The 21985-nt window shown below is 35.9% G+C and overlaps 1 pseudogene; it reads right to left on the bottom strand.

The window, feature by feature from the left end:
- Positions 1 to 9455: 9455 nt before the first annotated feature.
- On the bottom strand, positions 9456 to 15722 carry LOC125650849 (uncharacterized; annotated as a pseudogene).
- Positions 15723 to 21985: the final 6263 nt, after the last annotated feature.

The raw sequence follows: 21985 nt of genomic DNA, 5'->3' as shown, positions 1-21985 counted from the left end.
TAGAGTCTGACGTATCTATTTCCCATTTAAAATAGAGGCGGGAAATCTCGTAAAAAAAAGCGATATTAATAGACAATGATCAATACCTATGAACTAATTGCCAACGATCGAGAATACTTCCTTTAGGGCGCTGAGTCAATAAATAAGGAAACTATCCCAAAATATTTTTGATTACCGATAATTTTGAATAGAGAAATTAAGATTAGAGAGAGAGAGAGAAAGGGGGGGGGGGAGAGGGTGACACCTTGTACTTGACGATACAATGAAAATGCACTACTATTTGATAGTTGATGTAAATTTTTCAATCTTCGAAGCTTAAAGAAAATTCCTATTTGTAGTTATGATATATATATTAAACGTCGATTTTAACAAATTTGCAGATCAGAAAATGTTTTTGAAATCGAATGAAAATTGTATCCCTGAAAACAGCAATAATGATTAAGCGCATATTTAACGTGTCAATGCCCTGACCTAAAGGAAGTTACTCTCGAACGTCGTTGTGAATTTGCTCATCGATATCATCAAGTCTATTAATATCACTTACTTTACCAGATTTTCTGCTTCCATTAATGAAAATAGATTTAGCCAATGATTAAAACAAAATATGAAAGATACATAAACAAAAGTGAGAAAATACTCACTAAGATGATGTTGAAAAGTTGAAACTATTTTCTTATTGAATATTGCTATTAATAATACAGGGTTGTTTTTTAGTGTAGAATAAACCATTTTACCTACATACATGCAGTGTATCGATCAACTCGTGGATCACAAAGGAGAAAAACCCCACGTATTCTCATTTGATCTCCTGGTCTCACCTAAAAGTGCGAAATGAAATTATTAATATTTCCAGTAATTAGATCATAATAGGAAATATATACATGTACCCCCGATGAAAACATATATCCTTTGGTGATGTTTTCTTCTCAGTTATCTTTGTTTTCTATCAGAAGTCGTAATGCCTTACTTGATCAAATGGTTAGGTAGTTTAGAATTATTCATTTTATATCGGATTTTTCTGACCAGTTGTGTGATAGTATGAAAAGTCAAAAACATTGAACACTAGTAGTATTTTAAGTCAGTTTGAAATCATTTAAATGTTGTTTCGTGTAAATAATCACAACTAGGTACTGAAAATTTTCGCCGCAGCCCGGGGTCGAACCAGCGACGTACGGCACCCACCGCCTAGTAAGATTGTCAAACCAGTGCGTAAGTCCACTCGGCCACAACGACTTCCCTAAAAAGGGAAGTTTTGTTATGCTATGTTATATATATATATATATATATATATATATTATGGTACAGAAAAAATTCGAATGGAAAACACACAACTTTATTAGATATTAAAACAGTTGAATACAATTCTTTTAACTTACGAGATTTTCACATACAATTATAAAATACTATTTAGAATATAATTTCTTTCTTTTCTGTAAGCCTACATTACAACCCCCCCCCCCCCACTTTTATCAATACCCAATAATCCAGAGGAGAATGTGGGGAAATCAATGAATAATATTCCTCTGATTAATAAATATTTTATGCCACAATATATTACGTAATGGTGTAAATCAAATGTGAATTCTAAAACCTTTTTAAAGAACTTCTAGTAAATTTCAAATCACAAAACTTTCCCTAAATCAACAACATAAAAAGTAATGACTTTTCAACACTTTACATAAGCATTCTTCACGATGAATGAAAGATTATATATACTTTTTGACCTCATAGACAGCTGCATTAAGAAGAAAAAAAATCTCTAGCTACATTCAGATATATCGACGATATTTAGAGTCTGACGTATCTATTTCCATGTAAAATAGAGGCGGGAAATCTCGTAAAAAAAGCGATATTAATAGAGAATGATCAATACCTATGAACTAATTGCCAACGATGTTCGAGAATACTTCCTTTAGGGCGCTGAGTCAATAAATAAGGAAACTATCCCAAAATATTTTTGATTACCGATAATTTTGAATAGAGAAATTAAGATTAGAGAGAGAGAGAGAGAGAGGGGGGGGGGGGAGAGGGTGACACCTTGTACTTGACGATACAATGAAAATGCACTACTATTTGATAGTTGATGTAAATTTTTCAATCTTCGAAGCTTAAAGAAAATTCCTATTTGTAGTTATGATATATATATTAAACGTCGATTTTAACAAATATGCAGATCAGAAAATGTTTTTGAAATCGAATGAAAATTGTATCCCTGAAAACAGCAATAATGATTAAGCGCATATTTAACGTGTCAATGCCCTGACCTAAAGGAAGTTACTCTCGAACGTCGTTGTGAATTTGCTCATTGATATCATCAAGTCTATTAATATCACTTACTTTACCAGATTTTCAGCTTCCATTAATGGAAAATAGATTTAGCCAATGATTAAACAAAATATGAAAGATACATAAAACAAAAGTGAGAAAATACTCACTAAGATGATGTTGAAAAGTTGAAACTATTTTCTTATTGAATATTGCTATTAATAATACAGGTTTTTTTTTTTAGTGTAGAATAAACCATTTTACCTACATACATGCAGTGTATCGATCAACTCGTGGATCACAAAGGAGAAAAAACCCCACGTATTCTCATTTTGATCTCCTGGTCTCACCTAAAAGTGCGAAATGAAATTATTAATATTTCCAGTAATTAGATCATAATAGGAAATATATACATGTACCCCCGATGAAAACATATATCCTTTGGTGATGTTTTCTTCTCAGTTATCTTTGTTTTCTATCAGAAGTCGTAATGCCTTACTTGATCAAATGGTTAGGTAGTTTAGAATTATTCATTTTATATCGGATTTTTCTGACCAGTTGTGTGATAGTATGAAAAATCAAAAACATTGAACACTAGTAGTATTTTAAGTCAGTTTGAAATCATTTAAATGTTGTTTCGTGTAAATAATCACAACTAGGTACTGAAAATTTTCGCCGCAGCCCGGGGTCGAACCAGCGACGTACGGCACCCACCGCCTAGTAAGATTGTCAAACCAGTGCGTAAGTCCACTCGGCCACAACGACTTCCCTAAAAAGGGAAGTTTTGTTATGCTATGTTATATATATATATATATATATATATATATATATATATTATGGTACAGAAAAAATTCGAATGGAAAACACACAACTTTATTAGATATTAAAACAGTTGAATACAATTCTTTTAACTTACGAGATTTTCACATACAATTATAAAATACTATCTAGAATATAATTTCTTTCTTTTCTGTAAGCCTACATTACAACCCCCCCCCCACTTTTATCAATACCCAATAACCCAGAGGAGAATGTGGGGAAATCAAATGAATAATATTCCTCTGATTAATAAATATTTTATGCCACAATATATTACGCAATGGTGTAAATCAAATGTGAATTCTAAAACCTTTTTAAAGAACTTCTAGTAAATTTCAAATCACAAAACTTTCCCTAAATCAACAACATAAAAAGTAATGACTTTTCAACACTTTACATAAGCATTCTTCACGATGAATGAAAGATTATATATACTTTTTGATCTCATAGAAAGCTGCATTAAGAAGAAAAAAAAATCTCTAGCTACATTCAGATATATTGACGATATTTAGAGTCTGACGTATCTATTTCCCATTTAAAATAGAGGCGGGAAATCTCGTAAAAAAAAACCGATATTAATATAGATTATTTGATGCTATATACAAATAATCCCAGTTAATTGACTAGATATTTGTATATCAGTTTTGTATCCAGTTTGAGAAACATTTGTGGTACAACTTGTCTAATCTCTTAACCGGAAGTCTCTACCGTACAAGTTAACAACCCATTACTACTTCCTGTAACATTTACCCGACACTGTCAAATGTGGCACCAGCCATCAATTGTTGAAAATTGTCAGAAATCCGCTATCATCCTTCATCACACACCCTACAACAGCTACTAGAAAGCGCTAAACCCAGGGCCAGCTCGCCAGACGACGAATATCCCTGCCTAGGTGCAAAGGAAGACTGAATAAGCCAGGCTGGGAATTCCTCCCAAGCACATGTGTCTGCTATAAAAATTTGTGCAACAGCATAGACGATTTCCCCCGGAGATGAAACCTGTTGAGAGCCATAATCAAGCATAGGCACCTGGACATCAGGAGGTTAACAGCCATGGTTACTGTATTCTGATAATGCATCAGCATAGACGAGTTCCCCGGAGATGAAACTGGTGAGAGCCGAATTCAGGTATTGGAATATGGGCATCCAGCTTACTGTTACCTAGCAGCCAAGGCAAGCAAATATTCCCATAGGAACCTGGGTCCAACAGTTTTCACCTGCTTACCTCGCAGCAAAGTTAGGCAAGTATTACTATGCAGATACTTCTTGCAAACCAAATATAATTTATATCTGCAAATCAACTGTTCTACAAATGGCTGTTAGTAATTCATATGGTATAGGGCCTAAAAATTATACTCACGTCTGTTTAAACTCCATTTCATATACATGTATTTATATGTTTAATTCCCCCTTCTTTTTTCTATTGTAACACAAGCACCGGTAATGTAATAAGTTACCACCGTTTCACTCCCAATTGCAGATATATACCCTTTACTTTCCCATCACTTTGTAGTAACTCTGTATACAGCAGCATGCTTATTGGCTCACTTGTTGGTATCAGCCAATTGTTATTCCATTACTACGTAACCTCTACATTGAGGAAATCCACTACCCAATTCTGCCATTTGGTAAAGTCTATATTAGGCAACTTGTTTATCACAAACCACTTTCTAGTTCTGTGGTTGGTTCATATCCTATCACAACACATAAGTTTAAGTAATATACCCAGTTGGTAGTGGAGGAAGATTGGCATAAATTCCAGTTACCCATACTGCACTTGTAGGTCCTATTATTTATACCAGCTTATATATATATATATATATATATATATATATATATATATATATATTGGTTACCAATAGCCATGCATCATCCAAAAAAAAAATAAAAAATCTAGGTCTAAGGCAGTTGCTCTGCTTGGCAATAGTAGCGATGGTTTGCACGGGTGTACGAACTATTACATAAGTCTTGTATACCAGCTTTTATCTATACTTTTCGGCTGGACCAAAGAACTTTTATTACACATACCCAATAGTTCAGGTTGTGTAGCTCATCAAGCTTTAACCTCAATTACCCCCATTTAGTCATAGGGTGCAGAGCACCCCAAACACAGCAAATTTTCACCACGCAAGCAGTTTCGTTGTCATTCTACTCACTGTCATATCCACCATCTGACAGTCTAAGATCCTGCCAGTAGAATCGGTTTTGTCATACCAGATACATGCAGCTACTTGCATCTGCACCATATTTTGTTTATTTTAACCCAGTCCATCTCCCCTCAGGTCTAATCAAAACTCTGTCAGTTTTTCAACCATGTTTGAGCACAACAACACCATGGAAGCCTCCAAATTTTTTACGTCTTTCACACACCCTGTGCTAGGGGTCGCTCACTGTGGGTCAGGTACCACAGATTGACTTGTTCCCAAAACCAGGGCGGTAGCAAGAGTGGGCTCTTTAATGTGCTGACCATGCTGCAATATCAATAGTCATGTCCAACGAACGCTATACTCATTGCTCAACGTCAAACTTTTGTGAAGTTTTTACACCCCAGGTTGGTGGGTACGGGCTTCTCCTTCCGGTTGTAACGAGTACTCCACCACAACCAATTCTTTTCTCCCAATTTATCGGTCATGTGGCCATGTTGGTCTGGCCTTCACAGGTACTCGAACCCATTTGTTATATAATCATGTACAATATGGCCAAAAGGTCATCTGTATCGGCAATTCCTATCTCCGGTTAGGTTCCTTTTCACCTTTAAGCATACTGGGAGTGAATGGTTTCACTTGGCCATACAAACCCCATGGATTCATCGCGGGGGTGATACTAGGAGTTGGGGAAACCATGCCCGGTTTAAGCCAAAATCCAGCACATCCTGAGTATTACAGGACACTGCTACGTTTGTCTTTTGCAGATAATGTTTAAAACCAGTACATCCGAGACACTTGTCTCACCGCATCGGGGATGTCGGGTATCACATACAGACCTGTCAACTTCTGGTTCAGGTCCTATCAATCCATAACTTTGGCTATGGTACATCACACCGCAAGATATACGTCGGAGCAATTCAGTCACCCCCTTGGTAATTTCATTCATATGTTGCAGTGGGGCCTACCGAGCAGTCAATTCCATAGACACTACAGCCCCTATGTTCTAGTCCATCTCGCACTCCAAGCAACCTACACTTATACTTCCAGATTGTTTTCATGTAAACCATTACATTTAGGGGGGGGGTCAACTTGCTTTCGCTTAAGCAGTGTCCCCTGTCCAGAGTTGGTCAACGTGTTTTCCCCTTTTTGTTTTGGTTTGCAGTGATTTTTACATGTAGCATGTCTGGGTTGGATCAGAATTCACACACACACACACGTATGCTTCTGCCATCCCATTTGTCATAGTTTTTCTTGTTCACATCCACGTAGGATATCATATTACCAAGGTGTAATCCAGCACTCTTTCTGTGCCATGCCCAATAAAAATTCCTACGTCCTTAGCAAATGCAATTTATAATGAAAAGGTTAGAATAGTATTCAGTTTTCAAGTTATCACTAAGTGGGTCGACTTTTGGACAAATTGCCAAAAACATGGTAAATTAAGTGTTCCCTGTCCAGAGTTGGTCAGTTTCCCCCCATTTGGAAGACTAGATTTCTCCTTTTTGAAAGCAATCTCCCATTGGTGCCGACAAAATTTGTCACTGGGTCGGCTCGGAATTTACACCTGTATAAGTGCAGGTCATTCAGACTCGTGTCAGATTTTCCTTGTTCATGTAGTTGTATCGGAAATTAACATTCTCTGTCCAGAGTTGGTCAGTTTTTCACCATTTGGAAGACTAGTTTTCTCATTGGTGCCAAACAATTTGGTACACGTGGCATGTCTAGGTCGGCTCAGAATTCACAACTGTTCAAGTGCAGGTCTTTCAGACGCGATCGTGTCGGAGATTTTCCTGGTTCATGTAGTGATATTGGAAATTAACATTCCCTGCCCAGAGTTGGTCAGTTTTTTCACCATTTGGGAGACTAGATTTCTTCTTTTTAAAAGCAATCTTTCATTGGGAACAACAAAAATTGGTACCCGTGGCATGTCTGGGTCGGCTCAGAATTTCCCCCTCTTTAAGTGCAGGTGTTTCAGACTCGTGTCGGAGATTTACCTTGTTCAGGTAGTGATATTGGAAATTAACATTCCCTGTCCAGAGTTGGTCAGTTTTTTCCCCATTTGGGAGACTAGATTTCTTCTTTTTGAAAGCAATCTTTCATTGGGATCGACAAAAATTGGTACACGTGTCATATATGGGTCGGCTCAGAATTTACACCTGTTAAAGTGCAGGTCTTTCAGACTCATGTCACAGATTTTCCTGGTTTATGTAGTTATATTGGAAATTAACGTTCCCTGTCCAGAGTTGGTCAGTTTCTTCACCATTTGGGAGACTAGATTTCTTCTTTTTGAAAGCAATCTTTCATTGGTGCCGACAAAAATTGGTATATGTGGCATGTCTGGGTCGGCTCTGTATTTACACCTGTTTAAGTGCAGATCTTTCAGACTCGTATCAGAGATTTTCCTTGTGTGTCTGATTTAGTTCTAAGTACATCCCATAATCAAAAGTCATAATCCACGTATTCATCCTGCCATGTCCAATAAATTTGGACTTTGTTCAATTTGTCATTGCAAGCTGTAATCACATGCATTTATCTTTGTAAATCAGTCTCGGGTAGTCTCAGATAGCATATTACACCATTCACAACTCCTTGGCGCCTGTGGTGCTCAGTGTGAACCTGTGGCTCTTAAATTCCCCTTGGGGAAATTGATGCAAATAGTTCTTGCCAAAAATTTCTGCCTAATTACCTACAGGAAATGGCCTACATCTATAAGGTGTTTTTGGGTCTAGGGAAATGGCCGAACATTATATCAATGTTTGTGGCGGGTCTGGGGGGATTTTGGGACATTTCTGGCCTGTGTTTCCCTCCATCTGTCAATCAAGACGGAGGGCATGTGTGGTTTATTGGGTGAAGAATAAACCCTCAGGTGTTTATTGGGGGAAGAATAAACCCTCAGGTGTTAATGTTTATTGGGGAAAGAATAAACCCTCAGGTGTTAATATGTTTATTGGGGAAAGAATACCCCTCGGTAAATTAGGGTCCTCGTGTGTCCATACCGGGGTACTCAGTGTCAGCAGTACTATCAACCAGGAAGCAATTCTTTGGGAAACAGGGTAAACAGATATGTCAACCAATGCAACCCCTGTCCACATGTTGTTTTCTATACATGGGACTCCATTGGCACTTGTGCCCAACACAAGGCCCCCGTTTTGCCCGTTATGCACCTTGTGTGTTGGTAGCTCGGTTGTTCCCCCCAGACCTGGGTTTTTAGTAAGCAATGCGGCCATTTATCTCCACTTTCCTGTTGTGTGCACAGCTTGTGTTCAGCTGGTTATGATATCAATAAATGGGTAAATCAAGTTGGTGTTATGGGTTTTGTTTCCACGGTAATGGTTTGAACCCAATATAGTGGAGGAAAGTTTGTGTATATTCCCCATTGTTTTTGCTATCAAGTGGCTAAGCCACTTCAGCCAAGAGTTTAGATGTCCCTAGGTGGACATATCGACTGTTCAATTAATAGACAATGATCAATATCTATGAACTAATTGCCAACGATGTTCGAGAATACTTCCTTTAGGGCGCTGAGTCAATAAATAAGGAAACTATCCCAAAATATTTTCGATTACCGATCTTTGTTAGTGATTGTATTCTTTCATTCACTTCTTTAGGGCTACAGAAGTCAAATCGGAAAACGTCGATGATCGCATGCAAATGCTATTCATTACTTTATTTCAACTGCAAATCTGGGATTTAATTACATGGACGTTGAAAATAAACCGGATGCTTTGGAGAAAAGTCAGCGGACAACATCTTGTTCGTACCCAATTACCGCCATTATACGAAAACACTGGTGGGCCGTTGCATTATGTGCGGAGTGTGTAGGTTCTCGGAACCTGAATGGTACATGCTATTTCTAAGTGATCATACATCTACATCTATACCATTAAACCGGATGGTTGCTATTTCATTTCGTCTACTAAATTTCAAACTGATTGCCAGCGCTTTGACCCTCTCCTACAGACCCAGTGATTTAATTAAATCTCGCTACTGGACGTACGCATACTTTGGAGTGCACACCTCGGGATGTCTTTTCTTTCCTGTTTTTGACTATTTCCCTGTACAGTTCTCCCCTCTTTTCCCCTGCAGATTTCCTCCCTCTTTTTCCACTAACTGTAACGCTAGTGAATTTTAACCATCTGCATTATATATCGCTGTAAATGTATAATCTCCTATGGTAGACATAATGTTTGAATAAATGAATGAAATCCATTATGCATACAAGTTTAATACATTGATACATACATGTTAAAATATAACCAACAACAGTAATCATGATATTATATGTAGATATATACAGTGCCCATTCACATACACACGTTAATACATACCAGCAAATAATCAGATAGTAATCATGATATTATATGTAGATATATACAGTGCCCATTCATATACGCACGTTAATACATACCAGCAAATAATCAGATAGTAATCATGATATTATATGTAGATTTATCACGCCTCACACAAAATTGTTGAAATCTAATTGGTCAGATCTTGGTCACATGACGCCGTGAAAAAAACCGTATCATGCGAGTAAAATCCGTATTGGGCGAGTAATTTTATTTATCGTCGGGTTCGACTTGCAGCCGTGTCAAAAGGAAAGACATTTGACTAAGTTGTATGATATAGACCCCCGCATATATACAGTTAGAGGTCTTCGACGTGATAAATTCGTTACACAGTTAGTTAGTGACCTAACTAACTACAGCTGTAATAATATACAGTGCCCATTCATATACACACGTTAATACATACCAGCGAATAATCAGATAGTAATCATGATATTATATGTAGTTATATACAGTACCCATTCATATACACACGTTAATACATACCAGTAAATAATCAGATAGTAATAATGATATTATATGTAGTTATATACAGTACCCGTTCATATACACACGTTAATACATACCAGTAAATAATCAGATAGTAATCATGGTATTATATGTAGTTATATACAGTACCCATTCATATACACACGTTAATACATACCAGTAAATAATCAGATAGTAATCATGATATTATATGTAGATATATACAGTGTCATGTATGATTTAAATGAGACTGGTGAATTAGATGGCAAAACCGGTATCCCACACACAGAACCTTAGTGTGGTCCCCAGTATCTAAATATAGGACACTCCTCAGAACAGGTAACATGTCTCTTATTTCTATTATTTTCCATGAAAGAAAAGAAAGGGTTGAGCAGATTTTTTGTGGTATTTCATTTAATCCGTAATGTTAACTTGCATATAATAGTTCATCTAAGAAGGCGCTAATTCGTTTTCTGACCCTCCTGACAAAAATGGAAAAATTTGATTTCCAGCATTCTCGTTGTTTACGTTCGATTGTTTCCACTAATGCGAAATGGTGTGGCAAGAAGACATCGCTGTCTCCTAATCTTAATGTCTTTCCCTCTACTTCGCTATCAGTCAGTAATACGAATTCAGAATTCGTGGTCCTATTCAGCTGTGAACACTTGCAGGGAATAATCAGTGTGACGTCATTTCTCACGGTTTTCTCATGTTTCAGAAAGTTAGTTTGCATTTTCCAAAATCTCCCTAGCATCGTGCTAGACGTCACTAATACTGTGTATGCTGTAAGGAAAAGTTCGTGGATCAATTATTTTTCAACAAAATTTAATTTCATTAAATGTAGAATTCAGTTTTGAATTTAAGAGATAAATGATTACTGTGTTTCTTGCAGACTGCTTCTATTCCAGACCTGATGTGCGTCATAATAAGTCGCTGACTGCGTAAACATACTCTACACAGACTGTGGAGATTTTCTCCTTTATTTCGTTGCCTGAAAATGAATATTCTGAAACCAATGTAAATTATACTGTCAAATTCCAGCAAATAAAAAGAAATAATCAATCTATTTTATCTATGCATTTAGAGATGGATATCAGTAAAATTTAAAATGAGAAGAGAAAATCTTCTCATTTTGAATTTTAGTGATATCCATCTCTAAATGCATAGATATGTTTGTCAGATGTAACTGACGTCTAGTTGAAACGTTTTCTTTTCAATACTTCTTACCTATCTTTTCTCCCACCGAAATAGATGTCGCATGCAGCGGGTACGTGATCACCATAAGAAATTAAGGAATCATTTAATGTGTGACAGCAATGCTTGTCACCCTCCTGCGTTTTATTTATAATTGTCCTATCTTTACAACACAATTGTGTCGCATTGTGGTAACCATACAGACCGCAACAGCTTTGCCACAAAGGTATGGTGTTTTCGTCTCCTGGAATAATTCGTTTCATCATTATCCGTTAAAGTCAAACACTCTGTTGCTACCGCAGATAATTTAAGTTCATATACTTTTTAATAATTATATTCTGATTTTCCACCTTAATTGATTAGTTGACAACCGTCAATTAATAAATTACATTTTTGCATATATATAGATAATATCAGCTGTGTCTTACAACGTTAATTTTTGCTTTCATCAAATCATTTGAGTAGGATTTCTTACTGCAACACTGGTGAGTAGACAGATTGTAGGACCTGGCGCCACAGCAACCTTCTGTCAGCTTAATGATCCTATCCGTTCCACAACAGATTCCATCTGTAACTTTTTTGTGAGCAACCCCATTGCAACACATATGAGTAGAGGAGTTTATATAGCCTAAAATAAGATTAAAAGATTGCTCCTGGTCCATGACAACTTTTGTCTTTAAGACCTCTTTGGATAGCAAAAGACAATTTACAATTTTTTTTCACAGATGTTGAAGCCATCTTTTAACAAATCTATGATTATGACATTGTTGTTCATAATTAAAGGACCTAATATTGATTGTTTTGATGCTGACGATTTCTAGTATTTTTATACATTTTTGTAATTTCCTCGTATTATATATCAAATGATACCTCGGTCTAAATGATATGAGATATTTTACAAGATTTAATGCGTTTTGAAAAAGAACGTTTTGAACATTAGACAGTTCATGTTCAACGAATACTAGTACCTTGACCACAGCACTCTTGATCAATCGGCGCTAGAATCTTAAAACCCTTGCAGCACCTTTGTTCAGTCCTGTTATACAAATGAACCCCGCAACAGTCGGGCAGGTAGAGAGAGGTAGGAATGTAGTGCAACATCTGGTCACAACATATTTTCTGTGATGTGTTATATATTTCAGTGCCACATAAATTTTCATCTAAACTAAGAATCTGGTCATCTACGCAGTGTTCTGCGGTTACATCGTAATATTTCGCCTTGCAACAGTCTCTGTTCTTAGATGAGGCCACTTGGAAGACACCGTCATGTTCACAGCAGAGTTGAGAAGAATTAAACAACTGCTTTCCTCCGCAACATCAGACACCTATATATATATATATATAAAATTTGAGGCGCAAATTGGCACTGGAATTTTTCATTTATGAAAAAAAGCGCAACGTAAAATTAATTTCTTGATTTCTCGTTATCTAGAATGCTAAACGAATTGTTCTAGCAAAACAAATGAACGTCTTTAAAATATTGATAAATTTCATATATCAACGCTCCGTTGTCCCCAGCAGACATGGTGCTATTTCTATGATAGTTGATACCAGATTAAGATTAAGATGACCGTTTGATAGAATGAATGAGATGTGAATCCTCTCACCCTGTGTTGGATTGAGTTTTCCCCCGCAGCAAATGGAGGAGGATCCCGTGGACCTGTACAGAGTGTTCCCACAACAAACTCTATTACGTTTGGGATGTAGCGTATCATTGCAGCAAATTTTCTCCATTGGGTTGAAAAGTTCTCCTGGGAAACATTAAGAAATTGATGGATTCAAAAGCCATATTTTTCAAACCCATTCTGCATTATCATTAGCTTTTTTCGGTTATTATTTTCGCCTCTTTGTTATATTATTTTACACAATACCTTTAAAGAATGTGGAGAATTATATAACATAATGTTAAAAAGAACTTTTATAGTATTTAGCGGCAAATCTATTCATGTGTATCTTCATTTTCCTCTGGAAAATACATGTAATTTTAACGATTTGAAGTTAAAGTGATATCGAATTAGTTACCGTTGCAACACGATTTTCCTCGTCTCTCGTGAACAGTTCCATTGCAGCAGATCTCCGTCCTAGTGTGGTATGTTTGCACTGATTGGTTTACAGAGCAGCATAGTTGACGGACTCGGTCGGGAGACTTCGATTCTTCATTGAAAACACAGGATTCTACGAAGCCTAGATGAACTGTATAATGAATCGTAAAGGATGGATTTATCAGCGACTTAACAAACTCTTAAGAAAAACACGTTCATGTTCCAATAATCATTTCAAACGATGTTTGCTTATTTGACCCCTAAAATGAATATTCATATTTATCAATGTTGGCAGAACAGCATTAAATTTCGAGTCTGGACAGTCCTCGTCACAGAATGCTAATACCTACACGGGTATTTTACAATATCTAGAAATGTTCAGAATATTTTTGGACAGAAACCATTGTTTTGTTAGTTTCCCTCGTCACTTCCTGGTCGTGAGTACCCGCCTACTTTAAATCTTATGAGAAGATGTGGAGTTTTATCGTGACCTGTGGTCATGACAAATTGTCTTCCGTTTCATATCTAAGTAATGTACAGTAACTCATAACTTTTATTTCAATATGGAGGAAGTAATCAGGACTTTTTTATTTACATTACTTACAGAATTCATTAAAATACAATACTGGAAAACAATTTGGAACTGAATAAAAATGTTTATGAATTTCTTACCACTGGACATGTACAGGAACAATAGAGATCTCAGAAACCAATATACAATCTCCATTTCATTCACAGATCCTGCTTCTTCTGCAATGATATAAATCAAATGATATTTTTTTTTGATGTTTTTTGTCACACTCAACAATTTTTCAGTTATATGGTGGCGCCCAGTTTTCTCACTTACCGGCGCGAGCGGAATTCGAACCCGTGTAGGCAGAGGTGAGAGGCCGTGTGATTTTGAGCGCAATGTTCTAACCACTCGGCCACGGAGGCCCCTAAATCAAATGAAGGATAGCTATATGTATACTTAGTATCATAAAATATACATATTTGAAAGTATTATTTTGGAGACAAATAGTAATGTTAGAGTGTAAAACTTATACGGTACCAATTTGGATGCACCAGATGCGCATTTCGACAAATAATGTCTCTTCAGTGATGCTCAACCGAAATGTTTGAAATCCGAAATAACAATGACGTTTTAGAGCTATTATAGCCAAAAACAGCGTGCCAAAAAAAAGTGGAGTCAAATTCGGCTAAGGATAAGAGCTATGCATGGGGGAGATAATCCTTAATTTTGAAATGAATTTCTAAATTTTATAACAGCAATTAAATATACATCCGTATTTTCAAGCTAGTAACGAAGTACTTAGCTACTGGGCTGTAGAGACTCTCGGGGACTAACAGTCCACCAGCAGAGGTCTCGACCCAGGGGTCATAATGTAAAACTTATACGGTACCAATTTTGATGCACCAGATGCGCATTTCGACAAATAATGTCTCTTCAGTGATGCTCAACCGAAATGTTTGAAATCCGAAATAACAATGACGTTTTAGAGCTATTATAGCCAAAAACAGCGTGCCAAAAAAAAGTGGAGTCAAATTCGGCTAAGGATAAGAGCTATGCATGGGAGAGATAATCCTTAATTTTGAAATGAATTTCTAAATTTTATAACAGCAATTAAATATACATCCGTATTTTCAAGTTGGTAACGAAGTACTTAGCTATTGGGCTGTAGAGACCCTCGGGGACTAACAGTCCACCAGCAGAGGTCTCGACCCAGGAGTCATAATGTAAAACTTATACATGTACGGTACCACTTTTGGTGCACCAGATGCGCATTTCGACAAATAATGTCTCTTCAGTGATGCTCAACCGAAATGTTTGAAATCCGAAATAACAATGAAGTTTTAGAGCTATTATAGCCAAAAACAGCGTGAGAAATTAATTGTTATTGTAGAAGGAAATAGGAGAAGGTTACTTGGACGCGAGTTAGTACTTAGGTGCATACTTTGGCTTTAATTTGACATTGGGGCTCTGAATATTTTCTTGGAAGTTCAGGAATATCTAAATGTATGTCTAGAAATCGCGGTGCAGCACACGACGTAATCCAGTCAGGACTGATCATTGAATTTATGAAGACAACTAAGATTCAAAAAGTAAAAGCTATCTAAGTGTGTGGTTTTCTTTTCTAATCATTATAAAATCTACATGGAATTATGTACGTAGTAAAAAACTGAATGAGATTGTGATACGACTGATAAATCTACAGGCTCGTAATTTCATACCAGGTATTTGAAGTTTTATAAAATATAATTAATCTATCATAATTTTATATTTGTGATGGATATCAGTTAGTTCCTAATTTTGTTATCATTTGTACCGACTTTAAAATAAACTCACACACACTACATACATAGACTTACTGCTATGGAATTCGTCGCTATTTCTTCCTATACTAGATGTATGATCCAAAATATCTTGTGTCTGTGTGTGCTCACTGAAGAACTATCAATAATTGCGCATGTGCTTCGAGATGCTTACATGCACTTTCATTTCTAGCTGGTGATTACTGTTAATAGAAAAGGGGAATATCAACTTTATAAATAAACATGACTACAGCTAAATACAAATATAAGGAAATAATGCATAGCTATTTACACGCAAGCAGTAATGAACAAATTGAACATGGCCGACTTAGCATAAGTAATGATTCATAACATGTAAATCTTTGAATATGAACAATAAAAAGTATAAATTATAACAGGTCATTTGTACATGATATACTAAGTTTTTGAAATTTAATAAAAATTAGTTTTAATGCTTTCACAATTTATAATATTTCAGAATTCAAATATAAGCCTATTATGCGAATATTTAATTGAATTCATTGTATTAATTTATGTAGCAATATTCCATTATCACCTGCATATGGTGTTTATATATCTCAACTGATTCGATATGCAAGAGCTTGTTCTGGGTATAGTCAGTTTTTAAATCGAGGTAAGCTACTGACAAACAAGTTGATGGTACAGGGATTTCAACAGTCTCGATTGAAGTCAGCATTTCGCAAATTCTATGGTCGTTATAACGATCTAGTTCGTCAATACAACCTCGCATTGGGTCAAATGCTGTCTGACGTGTTTCATACCGATTGTTAAGCCGTTCTTAGCACACTGATTTTGACTGCGGATAACTCCGTTTACCTGATCAGGATATGGGGCTCACGGCGGGTGTGACCGGTCAACAGGGGATGCTTACTCCTCCTAGGCACCTTGATCCCACCTCTGGTGTATTGCTTGTAGGAGTTATGAGATTGATCACTGTTCGTTATCTTCACCTTGCATTAATCAAGGGACACTCAAATTCAGCTAGTGTCGTGTTACAAGAAAATATACTATGTAACACATTTTCGATGACATGTTCATGGATGAAGTATTCATTACATTACTGTCTAAAGTATTTCATTTTCGGGAGTTTTTTTTTTTGTTGTTGTTGCTCTGATTTGAGAATTTTCTCAGAGGTAAAGGTTCCGATTTCCTCTTTTTATATGAGAGTAGAGGATCGGGCCCCATAACTACCAAACTTAGAGACGAACTCCGTAGTTATGAATTTAAGGTGAACTCCTGTGTCAGCAAACTAAGACGAATTACGAAGCCACTAAACTTAGACGAATTCCGGTGACAATAACTAAGAGAAACTACGGGGCCAGCGAACTTAGACGAATTCCGGGACAGCAAACTTATACATTCATTCACTCAATATTTTATTCCTCTTTGTAGAAATACATATACTACAATAGTGATGAATCATATAACACATATACCAATTAAATATGAAGATGTGAGAACAAAGATGAAAGGAAAGAACATTACATAAGTACATGTAAAGGAATAAAAAAGAAAGAAAATAGGATGTACAAGGAACTCCATGTATTAAAGACTTTTAGTTTGAATTACATATGCTTTGTATATGGCAAATTCTCATATGTAAGTTGTATTTGTTTTTCCTCCTGCTCTGATAGTGTATCCACTATCCACTATCAGAGCAGAAGGTAAAACAGATAAAGTATATAATATAATAAATATAAATATATAACACATTTTCGATGACATGTTCATGATTTTTTGGGGGCTTTGGCTAACGTATATACATCTTCTTCATCAAGAGCAGAAGTCCCGTGGGGATCCGGGTCAGAATAGGTCCTCAGTACCCCTTGATTGGCGTAAGAGGCGACTAAATTGGGGTGGTCCTTCGGATGAGACCGCAAAATCCGAGGTTCCGTGTCACAGCAGGTGTGGCACGATAAAGATCCCTCCCTGCGCATTGGCCATAAGCGCCGAGCATAGGCCTAAATTTTACAGCCCTTCACCGGCAGTGGTGACGTCTCCATATGAGTGAAATTTTCTCGAGAGGGATGTTATACAATATTCAATCAATCAAGAGCACAACATGCTGCACATATACATAGATCAGGGTTTGTAATATTGTCCCAAATTATTTGAGGAAAAGTTGAGTTAACTGCAGACAGTGTGTTTAAACATATTGCTGTATCAAGAATTACAAAGTTGGCATGTTTATATGTTTATTGTCCAGAATTTAACTAAGGTTATAATACTTATTGTATTTTGTATCGCCCACATGATTTTTCAAATTCCTGGCAACCCCTTTCCATTATGTAACTGTATAAATCGTGTAAAACCTTAGTCAAGATATGTTCGTTAATTTCATTCATAATCTTCGGAAAGAGATATAGCGGAGATTTTTCTAGCTAGATTTGTTTGAAAAGGCACCAGATTCCAAGTAAGATGTAAGATATTGCATCAATGAATATTTATCTAGAATGACTGGTATGTCTTTAATTAATCCATGCATGTTTTCCCATGTAAAATGTAACGAGTGTGAAGAAAAATAAATGTGTCGCCATAAATGTGAGTGAAATTGCAGTTTTCCTAGAACCAATAGTTTCTTTTTATCAATTTCAGATATTATAAGTCTTAGACCTGGTAATTTTCACACATATCGGACCGTGATGGTCTATTTAAGCTTTGTATACATGTATATGTTGAAATCAATGCAAATCACTCCAAAGTTCACATCCGTATAAAATAGAAGGTATGACTACCTTTTTATCACCCCTCCCCCCCAAACTTTGGAGACAATACCTAAGACGAACACGGAGGCAGCAATCTTAAATAAATTATGGGACCAGCAAACTGAGATGAAATAATAATACTGATACTATATACTTTATTTAGAGAAGATTACACGATTAGTGCAATACGGTGATTCGGTTAGTGCATTATAATTACACTTTCTTCCTGGGACCTTCTAAGTTAAATCTAATGCAAAACATTACAAAGCACCTATATTTGTCACAAAAATTAATATTATATCTATATGCACATACATACATTGTACATGTATAAATGATATCATACGATATGAATACGGAGGAGATTTAAGAAGTGAATACATGTACGAGCAAAGTTATGCAGGACACGACAAAGGAGGGACACTTTTAAAGAGGAATCCAGGGATCATTACGGCTGCCTTTAATGGGATTCTCCATATGATGTTTAAAGATTGACAAGGATGGTAAGAATCTCATATTTATAGGTAGATCATTCCTAAGTGTTAGTCTGTGTAATGAAAAGAAATGTATGTTTATTTTTGTAATTCTGACCTTAGTGCGCGAGTTTCAGAACTATGGAAAGTAAATAGATCGTACGGATTATCAGGGCTCGTACCTCAGAAGTTGTTGGTAGCTTGTGAGTTTTGTCTATAATTGCCTGGGTCGGTTTCATCGCCCTTCTTGAATGTATGAGTAACTGTAGCATATCTTGAATTCGGGGGAAAAGTGAGTTATTGATTTAGACATAATACAATTTTATATCATGAAAGGTTTTATATACAAGCTATTTTCATTTCGTATGTCATCATCAATATATTTGGTATATATATAAAAAAAAAATGTAATTCTTCTTCGTATTCATAATTCAATGTTCGGCCTCAATTAAAAGTGGGATCGTAATTCCCTATAATTCATAACCAGTGCGAACTATTTTTTTTTTTTTTTTACATTTCGATACGTGTAGAAACAAGAACAAGCTTCGAAAAAGTCTTTATATCATATCAATGATGGATATAAATATTTATTATTGACAGAATATTAAAAGACAAGTTGTTAACATTTCCAAAGTTGGGTACCAACGTACCCAATAGATATATGAATAAACAAATAAATAGATAAATAAACAAATAAAGATAAGAAGCAAAACAATAAAGTTACCATAATTTCAAAATATAAGGTCAAATCTTATATGAAATTCAAACTATATATATATATATATATATAAATGTGTGTGTGTGTATGTGTGTGTGTGTGTGTGTGTAAGACTCTAAAGTGTGATGGTCAAGCCAAACCCCGATGGTCTGCGCCAAACCCCGATGGTGTGACATGCCAAAGTGCGATGGTCCACACTCAAGCGTCGAAGTGCGATGGTCTGACACGCCAAAGTGCCATGGTGTGACACGCCGAAATCCATTGGTTTGTAAACGACACAGTGTTTTGGTACAGACTGTACCAACCGTGTGTTGTTTCACTAAAATATCAGTGCAAAATCCATGCATAAAAAATAAGAAGTTCAACTTATTTCATTACCATTTAGTTGTCGTGTTATTAAATTTCCAACGCGAAATGGTGAAGAATGTTTCGCATTATAGCATATCCCTATGATTTTATTACGTGTACGTCACAAGTAATAAATGGTCATGAATTAAGGAATGTTTGGGCGAAGTAGATATTTCGACAACAAATGTACTTTGCCGTTCTCACTATCCTTAACCGTGTAAACCTTGCCGTTGCTGTCGTCCGTGTTGCATTTATTCGGTTTCATTTTGAAAGACGTTAAGAATGACGTCACAATGATTTGATGTCACAAACGAGACTGAACTCCGCACCATCGGATTTTGGCGTGGCCATCGCACTTTGGCGTCCGTAACGTTAACAAACCATCGCACTTTGGCGCACTCCATCGCACTTTGGCGTGAGCATCGCACTTTGGAGCGACCATCGCACTTTAGAGTCTTATATATATATATATATATTTATACATGTATATATAATATACGTTAGGCTTTTTTTAAGAATAGCAAATATATTTTCCAATTTGTTATTTCTTTTAAAACAGGTTTTATTTTGCATCTTTAACTCTTGTCAATTCTCGGAAAAGGCAGGAAATACTTTAAACTAGAGCCCCCTGGTGATCAAGTACAAGATGTTTTAATTTCCAGTGTTTTGTCTTTGTTCTATTTACAAATTATAAAGATAGCCATTTCCTCATGTTGTAAATAAAGCACGTATACACCGTAGATTTTCTTAAATCATCTTCGCTAGTCAAGGGTTTACGATCCACTCCGCTTATCTACAATTTGTAGAGACTAGCGAAGATGTTCTTAAATATAGTATATCTATTTTAAGGGTTGGGGATTCCAACAGAAATGAAAGTAGAATATAAAATGAAAATACATGAGTGACGTGCTTCAAGACGTATGCTAGCGAGACGAGTCGTATTTCATACTGTCATGTATCATTGAAAACAAGTTAACAATATCTAATTGTTTGTCCATATTTGTTTTGCATTGAACGAAATAGAAAGAGGAAAGGAGAATGATATTGAAAATATGCATCTGAGATTTGGGGTTCTATAAATTCATCTTCAAAAATATTAAGAACTCCAGGCTGTACCATTAACAAAATGTACTCCAACCTATTTTGTGACAAACTTCATTTGAAGTTTTGTAAATCAATACTTGATCAACTCTTTTCCACTTTTAAATAATGGATATTGTGAATCTAAGTCACTGTTTGAGCAGAATGTCCCGTCATGGTACAGTACCACCAATTTTCTTATCAACAAGCTAGATGGTGCTCGGAATTTGACTTGTGCACTGAAAGATTGTTTATTCAAAAATTATATTAAGGAATGGAAATCACAAGCTACTTCACAATAGGACAAAAAATTTAATTGCTACATATCTTTTAAAGATCGAAAAAAAATAAACACCGCCTTCAAATTTACCTGGTCCGTGAACCCTTGTCAGTCAGGAGAAATTAAGCTTAATGCTAGAAATTGATAGACATTAAAAGTACTAGTCTTTGTGTATACCTTATCTATCTTAAAGCTGACATGAATTAATAAATACGTACACCTTTCTCATCTTATCCGCCATATTTCTCTCAGGTAGCCTAATTTACTCTACCCGTATATACCCCAAATGTGATTGTCACACCTGAGTGATTTTTATAGGTGGACTCGACCAGTGCACATCTCCGATAGTAATATGTAGGGAATGCGAAACAAATAAAATAACATTTTAAAACATTATGCTCTGCTCAAAATTACAAAATATTTATTGTATACCAATGCAACATTCCGAAAGTTTAGATAATTTAGAAAAGATGCAAAAAAAAAAAAAAAAAAAAAAAAAAAAGCTTTTCTTGCATACTTGCAAGTGCATGCAAGTATTTGGAGTTTATGATATAAATGCGGAGAAATCATTTGCCAATTACATACTGATAGAATGGAATAAGCAAAGAGCATAAAATATATTATTTATATCAATTCTTGCAAAATACAGGTCCATGCCATATGCATAATATGTAATGCACGTGGCATATTCGCCAAAAAAACTCGTATCAAATACGGACGTCTATTCAACAGGTATCGGAGATGTGCACTTACCGAAAATA

The sequence above is a fragment of the Ostrea edulis genome, chromosome 5 (assembly GCF_947568905.1).
Source record: "Ostrea edulis chromosome 5, xbOstEdul1.1, whole genome shotgun sequence".
Lineage (NCBI taxonomy): Eukaryota > Metazoa > Mollusca > Bivalvia > Ostreida > Ostreidae > Ostrea > Ostrea edulis.
This window is presented reverse-complemented; position numbering and strand designations above follow the sequence as displayed.